This window comes from Clavelina lepadiformis, chromosome 2, assembly GCF_947623445.1.
Source record: "Clavelina lepadiformis chromosome 2, kaClaLepa1.1, whole genome shotgun sequence".
Classification (NCBI taxonomy): Eukaryota; Metazoa; Chordata; class Ascidiacea; order Aplousobranchia; family Clavelinidae; genus Clavelina; species Clavelina lepadiformis.
In genome coordinates, this window is record NC_135241.1 from 25509219 (window position 1) to 25524242 (window position 15024).

The 15024-nt window shown below is 33.3% G+C and overlaps 1 long non-coding RNA gene across 1 annotated transcript; it reads right to left on the reverse strand.

Moving 5' to 3' along the window:
• Positions 1-7069: 7069 nt before the first annotated feature.
• LOC143447344 (uncharacterized) lies at positions 7070-7916 on the reverse strand. Its single transcript, XR_013114079.1, has 3 exons — positions 7818-7916; positions 7526-7574; positions 7070-7295 (listed from the first exon to the last, which is right to left on the reverse strand). It is a non-coding gene; the product is annotated as an uncharacterized LOC143447344 (long non-coding RNA).
• Positions 7917-15024: the final 7108 nt, after the last annotated feature.

The window sequence follows — 15024 nt, forward strand, 5'->3', positions numbered from 1 at the left end:
GAAATGGTCTTAACCCTTTCCATGTACAATAAAATAACTTAGGACATACTTTCGCACAGGGAGGAAAACTAGGTTCTTAGCTGCACATGGCATTTCTCATGTGTTTGGATGCCAAAAAGCAACTGCTTTGTCTGTATTTCATGCTATAACTGGTGTGATCAGATATCAGTCTTAGCGAGCACAAGGAAAAAGATAGCTTGGGAAACATGAAAGACAGATGCTTTTTACATTCTTAACCATGCTTCAAAAGATGAAACCGTATGACAAGTGATGACAATGATTGAAAGTACAGGGTGTTGCTCTATGATAGAATCAGTATCGGTACCAATATTGATGAGGCAAGGAAGCATCATTTCCCTATTAAGGAAGGTCCATAGATATCATTCCTCCAACATCGTCAGCATCACTGCAACATGTGAAGATTGCAGTATAAAGGGTGGCTTACCAGACTGATTACTTGCAGACAATCGTTGGTGCCATCTCCAAATAACTGGGGCTAGGAACATCGAAGTGAAAGCTATTGAGATGTGGTTGCAATATGACAAAGACTGTAAATGTTTTAAAGCAGAAATGCTTTATACTGTGAAAGCAAGGAGCTAAAACGTGATCGTGCTTAATAATTTCTTAAAACATTCTTTAATGAAGACTTCATTCATTCTACAATAAAGTCATGTCTTTATATTTTAAAATTTATGCAAGGAAACCCAAATTCCATTAAAAAATTTAGGTTTGGTTAACTTTGGTTAATTAACTTCGCATGAAATTTCATGATTTTATCACAAATCCAACAGTTTTACATAAATCTAATGGACTATTGAGATGAGTAGGGGAGACTGAGGATAGATGAGACGTTTTTTTCCATTCTAATGTTTTCAGATATAATGACATACTTTCAAAAATAGGTAAGAAAACAAATTATGCAATCATGCATGATGTGTCCATTATGGCTACAGTTTGACCTCTTGCTATGCTAGATTCCAATGCAGTCTAAGTATTTAAATTTCAGTCATTTAGATAAATTTTAAAACTTACCTTGCACTGTTATATTGATAGGATCAGGTGTGGTTGCAAACGAGCATCTCGCTTCGATATTTACATTCCCAGCAACAAGTGGTTGAGTAATTGTCAGTGTTGTTATTATGTGACTTGTTCCATCAATTATTTGTTCAGTGCAAGTGATGCTGTCATATGTGCCTGGTGATGGAGTGTCACATCCACCAAGTACTCTTAAGTAAAACAGAGCACCACCTCCTCTGTCCAGCTCTCCTCCATAATACCAAAGGCATGCATCAGTATTTGATGCTGGTGTTGGAAACTGAGCAGTTACAAGGAGATTGTTGAAACCAGTTACCAATGGATTGTTTGGAGGAGCAGTGCTGATTGTTGTGGTTGCTGCTGCTCTCAAAACACCTGGTTAAAATTATTTCGCAAAATTAGGATTTCTCGCTCTTTCATTTCTTAACATGGCTTTAACCGTACTTCATTTAAAACTTCTTTTTAGCTGCTGGTTTACTTAGGCAATTTACTTTACGAAGCAGGGTAGAACTTAGTGGAGGGGAGCGATTAACCCCCGTCTCAAACAGTCAAGAATAGCTCAGTTCAAAAGATAAAAGTGATTGTCTGCCCTGAAAGGCTCTGGGCAAGGATGGGTTTAAAGGGAGGGGCAAGTCCAAAAACAAGTTGGTTTTAAATCAAAGAACAGTTTTTAGTAAATATACTGGTGAAAGGAATTTTAATAATGTGTAGTGGTTAAACAATTATTTCCAAGATTGTGTTGAAAATTTGGTTTCCTATTATGGTGGGGAAGAGGTGATTATGAAATTACAATGTTAAAACAATATGCTTGAAGACTGCAGATTGTATTAGGTATGATATGCTAGCTAACTCGTTTGGGATAGAATATATTTCCATAGATAGGTGATTAGTAGCAAGTAATGTGTATTTTCATTGTAAAAATATCACAGACGACAGTACATAAATTTGTAAAGCATTTTGTTTTTACTAAAGTTACTAGTACCGTTACCAGCTTTTACATTAACCAGTACAAATACAACAACAGTAAGCAGCATGAGGCTTATTCAATGCAAAATATTCCTGTTATACACTTAAGTACGCTATAATTACACCTATTACTGTTTATTTGTCGGCAACAGAAAACATTCTATACTTACTTGATCAAAACACCCAAATCATACCTATTGCTTTTTTAATTGTGACGTTATAAAACTATTTTTATATTTACAGTATTTCTTTTTATTTTCATATTTCTGATAACTATTTTTTAAATTAAAGCCAACTTATTTGTGGACTTGCCCTCACTTTAAAGGTTTAACTCCAATACTCCCGTGTATCAAAACCAAACTGTCCTTAAATTTTACCATGATTACAGTATATAACAGGCTCTTTAGCAATGTTGAACGATTATATGTAAGATGCTCTTTAGCGATGTTGCAAACTAGCAGATTTTCATAAAATAGAAACCTCCTGAACAACGCAATAATTTCAACAAACATTCAAACAAATGTACAAACCATATATTATCAGCAGACAATGAAGATCCAATTCCAACTTCATGGTTTCTCCTTTAGATGGACAACTTCGTTATAAGCAGATATTAAGTTCTTGATTTTCAGTGGTTCTTAAAACCTAAAATACACAAAAATTATTCAAAAATGAAGTGCTCTAATAACAATATATAAGCCTATATATAAAATTTAATCTAAAAAAGCGCATTATGGAAACTACGAAAAATAATGTGGGACACTAAATAAAAACGCTAAACTGAAAACATCTTGATTGGAAACAGAATCTTATTTTCTTAAATAGTAGGCCTACTGTCTACAAAAATACTGAATGGCAGCCATTTACTAAATTTCAATACATCTTGTTGATTATGAGGAAAATTGTGAAATACAATTGCAATCAAATTTTTCAATACATAATCAAGTTGTTAATTATGTGGAAGATTTTGATTGCTGAAATAATTTTCATTTGAACAAATATCAGTGCATGTTGAATTTGGGTATTGTGAAGGATGACGTGTTTATTTGATGATGGGTTGTTTCTCAAACAACCATAAAATTAAGTTCAATGAGATTAATGATCATAAAACCGTGATGATCAATTGTTATATTATTTCAACATTGAGCCTTAGAGCAGGTCATGCTGACTCATGCTTAGCACTTCCAGGAAATATTCTTGCTATTAATTATTTTGTCAATTTGTTTCATATAGAAGATAATTTGTACCTTTTTAGACTCTTTCATTTTTTCAAAGCCCTGGAACAAACTAAGTAAAAAACAGAGGTGGGCAGTCGGTACTTTAAAAGGGTTCAAGACGATTCAACCCACGGACGATTCAACATTGTTAGCAATCAGCCCGTTTTACGTGATCGATTTCACTGGTTACTACTGCGCAATGTAACACTTAGTAAGTTTTGCCTGAAAGTGAAAGCCTTTGTGTCTGATAGTAAATAAAATTTGCTACTTTATCATTTCGTAATATGCATAGACAGAATTAAGCAACTAACAGCTTAGCCACAACGTTTGAGAAATGAAACTCATATCATGGAAGTAGAAGTAAAACAAATTATCAACCATCAATCGTCCTCACTCATATTGTAACAATAACCGCCAGCAAACGCAGTCATTATTACAGATGTGTTTGTTGTGTAATACTTCACACAAGTAATACCGCAACTAAAAAAATTGTCATATTGTAATATGCGTCGAAAGTGTTAGTCTTGCCCCATAGTGGAAAATGTGAGACCTGCACGCATGAGATTCATCAAAGTGTGCGCCAAACTTTTTCATCTCTTTGCCTAATTATTATAAATAAGCAAAGAAAAACTGTTTGTTTGAACGTTTAAATTATAATTAAATAAAACTAAGAATTAAAGTTTTAGTGCACGCTATCATGTCTTTGCACGAACGAGTTCTCGTTCAAAATTTCCGTACTATCTAATTATAACCTGCCCCACCTCAAATTTTAACATTATGACCATTTTCCGCTGAGCATTGAGCCCAATGTTTTTACCTGGAAAAACAAATTTAACTTGGGGATTCCATTAAAGCGGAAAAAGATGAAAACACAACAACCTAACCAAGTATGGTCGCACATTACAGGCTATAAAGTGTGAAACTATTTCTGAAGTAAAGATAAACAACTTTTCAAAACAATACAACTGGAAAATTCTTTAAAAAAACATTTGCTGACGTTTTACTTACAAGAAAATCAAACAAAACACATTTCTATTGTTAAACCGCACTATAAATATAAGGTTTTGGCTTGGGTAAAATCCCCTAATATAGTGTTTTTGGTTGTTAAGTGGAGTTTTAAGCTTTTGAACGTGGTAAGGACGTAAAATGTTCAAAAACAAAGTTTTGCCAAATTAGTTTTCGGTGATACAGAATGTGTTTAGTTTATCTAAAATAAAGGAGCAATGAGCATATTATACAAATTTAGATAAGTTAAAGCCTTTCTACGCACCAATCACCATTCAGAATATCAAAATGAAAATTGTTATACTCGAGTGATTTTGATCCTATAAGCCACCAAATCTTATGAGCTTTTTTCCACAATTTGGAAGGGGAGACTTTTATGTTCTGGATGGTGAGTTAAAGATCTACCATTTTGGATAGGTTCAACATAGACACATGCTAATTTATATTTAACGCATTTGTAATAATTAAACTTGATTAATTGAGGTTTGTGATTAAAATATGGCGAGGTAAGTTGTCCGGTTGCTCTGGAAAGTAGATCTGACTCCTGACTCCAAAAGGCTGCTGCTACAGTAATAAGCTATCCTCGCTCATACGTTAAATAAGTAGCAAAGAATGGCAGAGAATGGCAAACGAACATGGAATAGAAAAATCACGAGTTTACACCAAACATGGAAGTAACTTGAGGGCACCAACCAGCGAAAAATAATTAGACGTACTTTATGACTGTTGCAGAAAGTTCAGCTTTTCCGTTTGACCTTTTTTGCCAAAGCGACAGACGAACTATTTTGAGATTAGTCAGTTACGAAGCCAGGCTAATAAGTTGTTTTAGCTACAAAGTTGACAAAGCTTTATTTTCAGTCACTATGAAACGTCAACTGTCTCCACATACATAGAAGCGAACGACTTACTGCAAACCACTTTCCTTTTAAATGTCGTTTATGTATGCTGACCAAACTTATATAATTATATCTTGAACATTCGTTGTTTCACAACGAAATGTGTTGAAATATTGGAAAACTAAAAGACTAAAAAAAAAACATATGCTCAAATATTAACTGAAATCCGTTTTACATTTCTACGGCAACTAAGTATTTGTTACAATCAGTTGAGAACTATTTGAAAATCCTTCATTTCTCAACATTCAGCAAGAAAGACTTCCAACAAATCTTAATGAATTCATTCACCAAGCTATCTTCGTTTGTTTTGTTTTTTGAATAATTTGTAACTATTAGCTCAGAGACAATCGTCATTTATCTCTTAATCACTTCCTTGTATGATATCTCTGTTTGTTTCCGCCTACACCACCTACGGTTAAACTACACGTCTGCACTTATACTAGCGTCTTTAATAATAATAGTTTAACGACCTGAAGCCTTCGAGAGACTCCGATTTATTATCTACAGTGCTTATTACATATCGTTAGAGAGCTGCTTCGAATATCCAAATGTGTTTATTGGTCCAATACAATAGATAGTTAAATTACATTGATACTAGATTAACATTGTTTCAAATCAGAGCATGTGAGCTTTTGAACATGCTTTCAATCACGGAGTCAAAGAAAATATCCGCTCACAACTGGATTCAAAATTGTGATGATTATTCTTACTACGTCAGCTTCCAAACCCACGCAGTAGCAGAAGATAATGCTAACTACAGTAAGATGAGATAACCAAAGCAAATTGGCAAGGTTCGTAGCAATGCAAGTGGAACTGATTCTACGTTGAAACGTTGACCGCTTCACACTTTTATAATCATATTAATAGTTTGCTCATGTCGTTCATGTCCAAAGGTACTATATTTCAGTCCGGCCCATGAAAGCACTTTTTAAAAAATATACATCATAAAAAGATGATTTTTTAAATGATTTTCCATCAATGTTCTATATTTCTCCATCATAAAGTCCTTCGATGATTTCATAATTTTGTTCTCCTCTGGTATTTTCATAATTTGCTGTCTAAACAAGAAATTGAATCATTACATTGGCCAACAGAAACATTTTGGCATGGAAGGTAAGAACGATTTTAGAGGGCGATATCAGGGGCGCTGAGCTGGAAAATGCCATTAGTTTTTGCAAATTGGCTCTAGACAAGAAAAAAAAATTACTAAAAATTACTAAATTACTAAATTACTTGCTTAAATTACTAAATTACTAAAAAGACTAAAACAAGAAATTGAATCATTATTAATCAGATGACTGATAATACTGCTGACGTCATTACTACTTGTCTTATAACCTAACCTTTGATTGGCGTGTAATATTGTAACCTCAATAATGTGGTAGAATGCTGCTATATAGCAGGGGTGGCCAAACTGCGGCTCTAGAGCCGCATGCGGCTCTTTGAGCCTTTGATTGCGGCTCTTTAATGAATTAGCATTGTTGAATTAGACATGCATTTTCCCGGTCTAGACGAGTTGTTTGATCCGATTATGAAACGATGCGTTCTATCACACGTATTAACAATGGACTCATTGTTAGCAATAATCAAATTACACTCCGAAAAGTACATTATTGTACAGAAGTGTGCTAACTTGTACACTGTAGTTAAGTAAACTGTCAGATTGAAGCTGTACGTCAGGGCTGACCTAGTTTTAAGTCTTGGTTACGGTTATAATAATTAATAATTGCAAAAAGAGTTGGTGAAGCCCAGTTGGAGACACATAGTATCAGCACTAATGTTAATCAATAGCTACACTTCTTTGTGAGTGAATAAATTCGTGTTTTTTTATTGTGTTTGTTTTGTGGCTCTTTTAAAACTGGAATATGTTATATGCGGCTCGAGCATGAAGCAAGTCTGGCCACCCCTGCTATATAGTAAATACCTACACAGTGTAATGGTGATGTTAGTTTGCCAATGATGATGTTATACTCAACAACAAAATAACGTTGTATAAATAATTTCAAAATGTCGTAATTTTGTGTTTGTAAAATTATATAAAAAAAATTCAGACTTTAATTGAATATTTTATAAATTGCAACGTAGACAAAATGTAAACAGAAAAAAAATTAACAATTTTGGAAACGAACCGTAGTTTGTCGATTACCAACGTTCACTTCCAAGTAGCCATTTTTGTCTGTTAATATAAACCTGATTTTTAAGAGAATAGCAGAGTAAGTATCTTTATGAAATATCTTACAATTAAATATTTATGATCGAAACTAGAAATTGTCGTTTTACGTCTTTATTAATAGACATCATGTTTTATTGCAACAGCGTGAACTAGTTTTGCAATGAACTTATAACTTATACTTTGTAGCTGTTTGAAAACCTTCACGTTTATCTTAACACAATGTTTTGAGATACCTTCCTCAAGCTTCTCCAGGTTTTCATAAGCTGCGTTTGTTTCTTGTGTCTGCAAATGATGAATTTATTTAAATATATGTACACACGCTTTACTTCTTTTATATAAACCACGAATGAAAAATACGACAAATCGAACAGTGAGAGTGGATTTAAGAAAATATAATTTGCTTATTCATGCTTCTGAATATTTTCCTCTGTACGAATCTAATTGTTTATTTTAGTATTGCAACGTTACCTATTTCAAATTAAATCTTTCGCAATAAATGCAACATAATGTTAATATTAAAGTCACCTTTGCATTGCTTTGTACGTGGTCGTCGAATTCAACATATTCCTCATGCACTGAAAAGCAAATTCAAATTCATTACAATTATTAAGCAAAATATGTGCAGCAAAATAAATAATCGCAATAGATGGAAAACGTTTCGTTTTTTCATAATTCTTTTTACTGTCAATAAATACATCGCTGTGTTTAACTCACCTGGTTTTGTGTTGAGCGAAGTGTTTAATCTATCTAAAAGAAATTTAAAAAAGTTTGACTTAGAATTCATGTTTTTTCAGAAAATGTTTATGTATTTTCAAGTGGCGTTTTTATATAACTTTATTATGTCCTTAATTTCATGCATTGGGCAAAAATAGAAATTACTGTGCATTCAGTGTATTTTCCAACCTTTAGCTTTTGTTGTTTGTTGCCTTCTTGTAACATACAGTGCGAGCACAACTGAGATGCAGATGAGAGCAACAGCGGCAACTGTTCCTCCAACAATTGCTCCTGTGTTATCTGGAGTTGGAAGTTGATCGATGTTGACAACAGTGACGTCAAACTCTATAGAGTAGTTGTATGGCGGAAGGACAGAGCTCAGCATAAGATTGTAAGTTCCTTCGTCACTGGATGTCACCTGGCATATGAAGTAAGTAATTACTTTAACATTACTCGTTAATATGCGATAATATGTCTTTTTACAACAGCTTTGACTTGCGTTAAATACACAAATGCTTGTATAGTGCATGTTATGTACTCGGAATGTATGGTGCAGTTTTAGAATAGGATCACCTTAGTTTTGGTGAATATATATTGCTGTTTATCTCCGTTTCTGAAAACATCATTTGCACCATGATTTAAGGCTGGTTGTTCTACAACAGTTGGCATAAAATATGTTACAGAAATACCAAGTGTGACCAAAATTAGTTCAAGCCAAAACAGCTCCAATTATAACACCTCTTACCATTTATATCTAAGGAGACAAATTCCATTCCTGGGTTGGACTTAAAACTAATTACACAGAAACCAGTTTCTTTTATGACCCAAGTACATGATGTCGGTGTCGCTTGGTACGGAGCATCTGATCGCAACAATAAGACTGAATGCAAGTACCAGTCAATAATAAGAACACCAAGCAATAATCTTACACTTTGCGATTGGAAATGTAAGTTTTATGAATTTTTGGTTGGTGAAAACTAAAATTATAAATGTAGAAATTTGAGTATTCGGTTTAATTACAAATTTATTTTAACTTACATTGCATGTCCACATACACTGATGCATCAAAGATTCCGAACAAGTCATTTGTAACGCAAGTGTAATTTCCTGCATCAGCAATTGTCAAGGAAACCACTTCAAGCATCGGTTGTTTGACAATAGTGCCGTTCGGTAGGATTATTTCAAACTCTGTTGCAAGTTCGTCTTCACAGGAGATGGAGCAAGAAAGTGTTATGTTGCTTCCAGTTTGTGATGTCACAGTGTTAGTAACCATAGAAATGCCATCTTGCATGTTGCCAAATAAAACGGGTCCTGCAACAAATAATTTCATTTAAAAAACTGCAATTCAAGATTTGATAAAAATATTTGCGTTTTTTCGTGAAGCACAGTTTATGCTGTTATTTAAACTGTTTTGAATTACTTGTCAAAGGCACAATAGTAACTTTTTGCATCTTGCTTGAAGCAAAACCATAATCATTGGTAGCAGTGCAAGAGGTTGAGCTGTTTGTGCTAAGATGGTAATCCATGTTGCAATCAGTTGTATGTGCTGATGAGATATTCTCACAACTTTTGCCACAAACTGTCCATATGCACGATGCTGCAGGATTTGCATCATTTGAACAAACTAGTGTCAGGTTTTCATCTGATCGAAGAAGATATTTATCGTCTCCCATTTTCACGAAGTATTTTGATGCAAACATATGACTTGTTGCATAAGTTGGACCATCTGTTAACGATTAGTCAAGATATTTATACTAAACACTTTACAATTCACAAATGAATACTCTAAAAATAATGGAATCGAACAATAAGCAGCTAGGAAGGGATCAATAAATTTAAAGGTTTCAGTTGCTCGCTAAGAAACCACACGATGTTTGACGCAGATAGTAACTATAATGTAAAGTTGTATTGATACTTACACAACACATTTACAGTTTCAGTCAAAGGCCGCCCAGTGCTGTTGTATATTTCTGTATATGGAGTTATGGCTTGGCATGATATTGGCTTGATGTTATCTTCTCTTTGTAATTGAAGCGTGAATGCATCTTCCTTTAACAAATTCAACAACTTTAAAATCGTTTTAAATTTAAGGCAATTTTTACATTAATTCTCAACGAGTTGTTAATTGTGAAAATGTCAAATTATCAAATTTCCAACCTTCAAATAAACTTTGACAAAAGCAATTTTTAATGACCGCTTGTTACCTTTTTTAATGTGTATCCTACATTATCAAAATAATATATTGAAAATGTCCCACTGGGTATGACAGTGTCATCATAATCACAAGTCAGTGTGATGTCATCAAACTCAATAACGTTGAAATCACCATTTAACATCACGCCAGGAGCTGCAAGTTTTAAATGTAAACGTTACAGCTCAGTTTTTTGGCAATGCGTGTATTACGTATTGTCAAGTACAAATAAGTAAAGACGAGTTGAGCAATGGATTGCAAGATATTTTGGAAATATTATGGTTACCAATTGTTATGATTTCTCACAAGACACAGATAACAATAGATCTGCCAGCTTACCTGACCAACATTGTAAATTGTCCTGACCACTCCACTTGGCATTCGCTAAACATGTTGTGTCACCAGATGGCAGTGCAGTACCATTCGAGTAAAATAAATCTCCTTTCGGGCAACTGAACGTTCCACTGGCTTGGTACCGATAAGGTCGAGATGATGACGTAATCACAACACCATAGGGAAGGGATGATGGACATTCTGAGAATATAAAGCAGCGAAAAACTTACATGTTGAATTCATACTTCAAATTTCATATAAATTAACATGCGTGTTTGTGTAAACTCACTTGAGAATAAAAGTTAGATTTTTTTGTGTGGAAACAAAAGTCAAACTGTGTCTTTTTGTTGTAATTTTACTAATTTGCCTTCAAGGCACTTTGCACACACGATACATGTACACGATCCACTAAGTTGAAATTACATTTGAAAACTACATGTTTCATGTAAGTTTAATGAGTAAAATTATTCTAGCAAAATTAAAATACAGCTTGAAGCAACGTGGGTGGAAACTCTGATAGAGCGTATACATGGGTGAGCTCTATGCTTGATTTTAAGAATAAATGGTTGAAATGGTTTGTTTCTACTACATCTACTTGGTATGATAAAAAACTTGCGAATATCAATCTCTTTTAAAACAATTATACCTTTTATACTTAACTGAAGTGAAGCGTCAACCAAATCAATATATGAGATACTGACAGTTGAACCATCCTCACTGGCAAGTAACTCTCGTATGGTCAGAGTGGTTGTGAACTGGTCTGAAGCAAAGATACCAACACTGCAAAAACAGAACCACTTTTATAATGTGTTTCATTTCGTTTCATTTGTAAATGCATTTCAAAAACTTGTTTAAAAAGTTTTATTTTCCTGCCTCACTTTTGCTTTCTATTGACTTTATATCAAGCTAAACAAGGTTCTAAATATCCATTATTGAATTATAATTAATTGACGTCAACGGGGCATATTCCCGGCTGGTGAAACCGAACTAAAAATACATAAATTGAGATTTTGCGCTGCAGAATTAGAGCACTTTACTGGAATATTTTGAGACAAAGCTTTGTCACTCTATGAAACATATTTTTGCATATTTTACATTTACCAATTGCTTTTGAAATTGGATTAAGGAATGGATTTAACACCAGTTAATAAATTTAAACCGGGAACCGAGAGAAGTAATATTTTACAAGTGACGTAATGTAGGTCACGTACTGTGAGTCTATTTGTCTATTTTCGTTTATAAAAATTCATGTTGATTTTATGTAATTATACATAGATTACCGTACATGCTTTATTTAAATTATACTAATTTTTTAACAATTCTGGCAATATTATCGTCTATTTTGATACTTTTGTTTAGAAAACTGAGGTTTAATAACTGAAAAATTATAATTGCTATTGATTGATTTGTCACGAGCACAATCAAATATTCTTGAACTGTACAATAAAGTCAAGAATTGCAAAATCTTTCTTAAAATGTTTAAACAGAGGCAAAATAAAAAGACAAAAAGCGTTAAATTATTTATTTGGTTTCTTGATAGCAAATGTATAATTTTTAAATATTTGTAGAGACCAAACATTTCCTGCGTTTGGATGACGTAAACGCTTTGTCATAATGTTATTTCTATGCCTTTTAACCTATTGGTCGGTACTACAAATACAATTAAGAGTTTCTATGCTAGAGTTAACCGAAAAAAAAAACATAAAAAGCAACAACAACTTTGTGTGTTGTTGTATTAGATTATAACTTTGTGTTAGAATATAACTTGGTATTAGAATAAAATATCTATAATATTTTATCATTAAAAATACCTAGGCCTATCTGAAATATGACATTGGAATACAAACAACTAATCATTAAAAATACTCCTCAAATTTATGATTAACTTGTAACTTAATCCTGCTGGCCAAATTAAAACTATTTATACGTTGCTACTTACCATTCATAATTTATTCTACAACAGGCTACTAATGTAAGTTGGTAAATTATTAAAAGTTTGATATATGTCATTCCTACCTGATATCTATCCTGCTTGCATAGATTGAACCAGGATTCAAAATTGCACTTGTTCCACCAGTGCTATTAACTGAAGCAGCTCCAACTGTTTCCTACAAAGATGATTTAAGTAGACAATTTTATACAAATTAACTTAATCATAAGACAGCATTACTCACGTTATTAAATCCCCATAACGCTGATATAAGAGTACTGCTTGAAGTAGCTACTGTCACAGTTGTAGTGATGTAAACATCAGAGCGAATTGCTTGTGGTGCATTGGATGGAATAAGTGGTGAAAATGACGAAATTTGGGCGTCACAGAAATAAAAAACCTGTGAGAGCTCTTCAATACAATTAACAAATGTAAGTTTAAATTATTTGAAGATGACAGTATTAAACGAGGTCTACTGTTTAACAAAGAAAGTAAAAGAAGCAACAATGTTAATTAACTAACTAATGTTAATTAAAGGAAAGCAACAATGTTAATTATTAATTGATTAAATCTAAAGCTAAGAATTGCACCACAATTTTTACGATACATTTTTACGATACGATACATTTTTTACGATACATTAAAACACTTTCATTAACCTGAAGGGAAGAGTGTTGGGTGCAAAACTCTGATGGAAAGAATAAAGGTGGAAAGTAGTGAAAAAAATAGTGATTAATGAATAAATTTGGAAAGTGGCAACCAATCTACTAACAATCAATCTACAAGATTCTAAACTACAAGATTATTTTTGCTGTTGTAACCTTTTTCCAGGGAGAAAAATCGACACTGCGCAATAGATATAATAAAAACAAAGTTGTGTTACGTTTGATTAAAGTCGTCACCGACCAATATTCTCCGTTACAAGTAATAGAAATTAAGTCATCTTTTAAATTAAAGCGTTCTACGTTACATGATAATCGACCAGCGACGACCAATCATGAAGAGAACGAGTAAAGCGAGAACGAGATGGTTCCATAAGTTTAATTAAAGATCAGCAACAGACAGACATGATTTCAGGTTCATGGTTTCAGACATAACGCTGATAATTCGCATGGAAAATGTTTGCAACGCTTCAATAACTCTAACAACAAGATTTAATATGGAGATCAACACACGCGCAGGTAGAACGACCAACAACAAAGTAATGCGGCAATAATTGAAGTTATCGCCTTCAACCACAACAAACGAGCGACATAAGAACTTGAAGTACAGCTAAGAATTTTTCCTACCTTCTCATATATATACGATAGTGCAATTAAGCACCACTTTGAAAGTGCAAGTAGAGGTACTTTGTAAATAAAGATCAGTTGTAAGATAAGATAAGTCGACGGGGTAAAATCTAGGGCACTTATATTGTACAATTGACCCCATATTATCGCAATTAGTAAAATAGTAATTTATAAATCATAAAATACCATAAAATATCAGCAGACAATGGACATCCAAGCCAAACCTCATGGCGTCTTATTTTGATTGACAACTTCTCCAAAGCAGATTTTTTTCACAATAAGCAGATATCAAGTTTTTAGTCACTCGTTGCTAGAATTTAATAAACTTATATGAAAATGAATTTGTACATATACGTCTAACATTTGATCTAAGAAAATGTGTAAAAATTAGAATGTCGTGAACAAATTCGAGACCATCTTGCTGTCAAACAACAATTCAATTATCTTAAATGCTGGATTGACAACAATATTATCAGATAACAATGAAGTAAAACGAGCAGAATCAATAACCATTAATCAAGCTGAAATTTTTCTTTTCCTACTTAACTTTTTGATTGCTACAGAACATTTTAAATAAAGGTTTTTCCGAAATTTTCTGAATAAAAGTTTTTGTGTGATGAAAATTCAAGTTTTGGTATATTTTACATTTACATGAGCTATCTTCGACCTAGCATGCTGGCTGCAAAACTTTGGTACAATAATATGCTTTCAATTTTCTTATAAGGAATGTAAACGTCTCAAAATTTATTTCTCAGATCACTTACTTGTTATCAAACCTGGAACATGACCCAACCCGTTAAGACGCAGGTCGATTATTATTTGGACTTCGATTCTTTGATTCTCTTTCGATTCTTGTTTGTTACAATGTTACCTGTATTTAGACGCAATCAAGCTTAGATCTTGGGTTAAACGACATATGGTAAATACTTGGTGTGGTAAAATAATTGTGCACCGAGAAATCAAAAGTAGACATTTTTGCTGTCTACGTCATAGGAGCAGACCAACAAGTATCTGCAGCTTGTGAACTTGTGAGTTATTTCAACAAATTTTCATTTGAGATTGCTTTGTAACATCCATTTAACGGTGTACAGTACTACTAAAACTAGTACTAAAAAAATCCTGCAAAACTGCCTATTTACAAAACATAGCAATCAAAGTAACTGCAACGCCATAAAGCTCTTTGTCTTTCATATGTTGCATTTGTTTTGCGTTGTGTCTGCCCTGCCGCGTTCTCTCTTGAGGCTACTGCGTTTTCCGTGCTTGATTAAGCACACG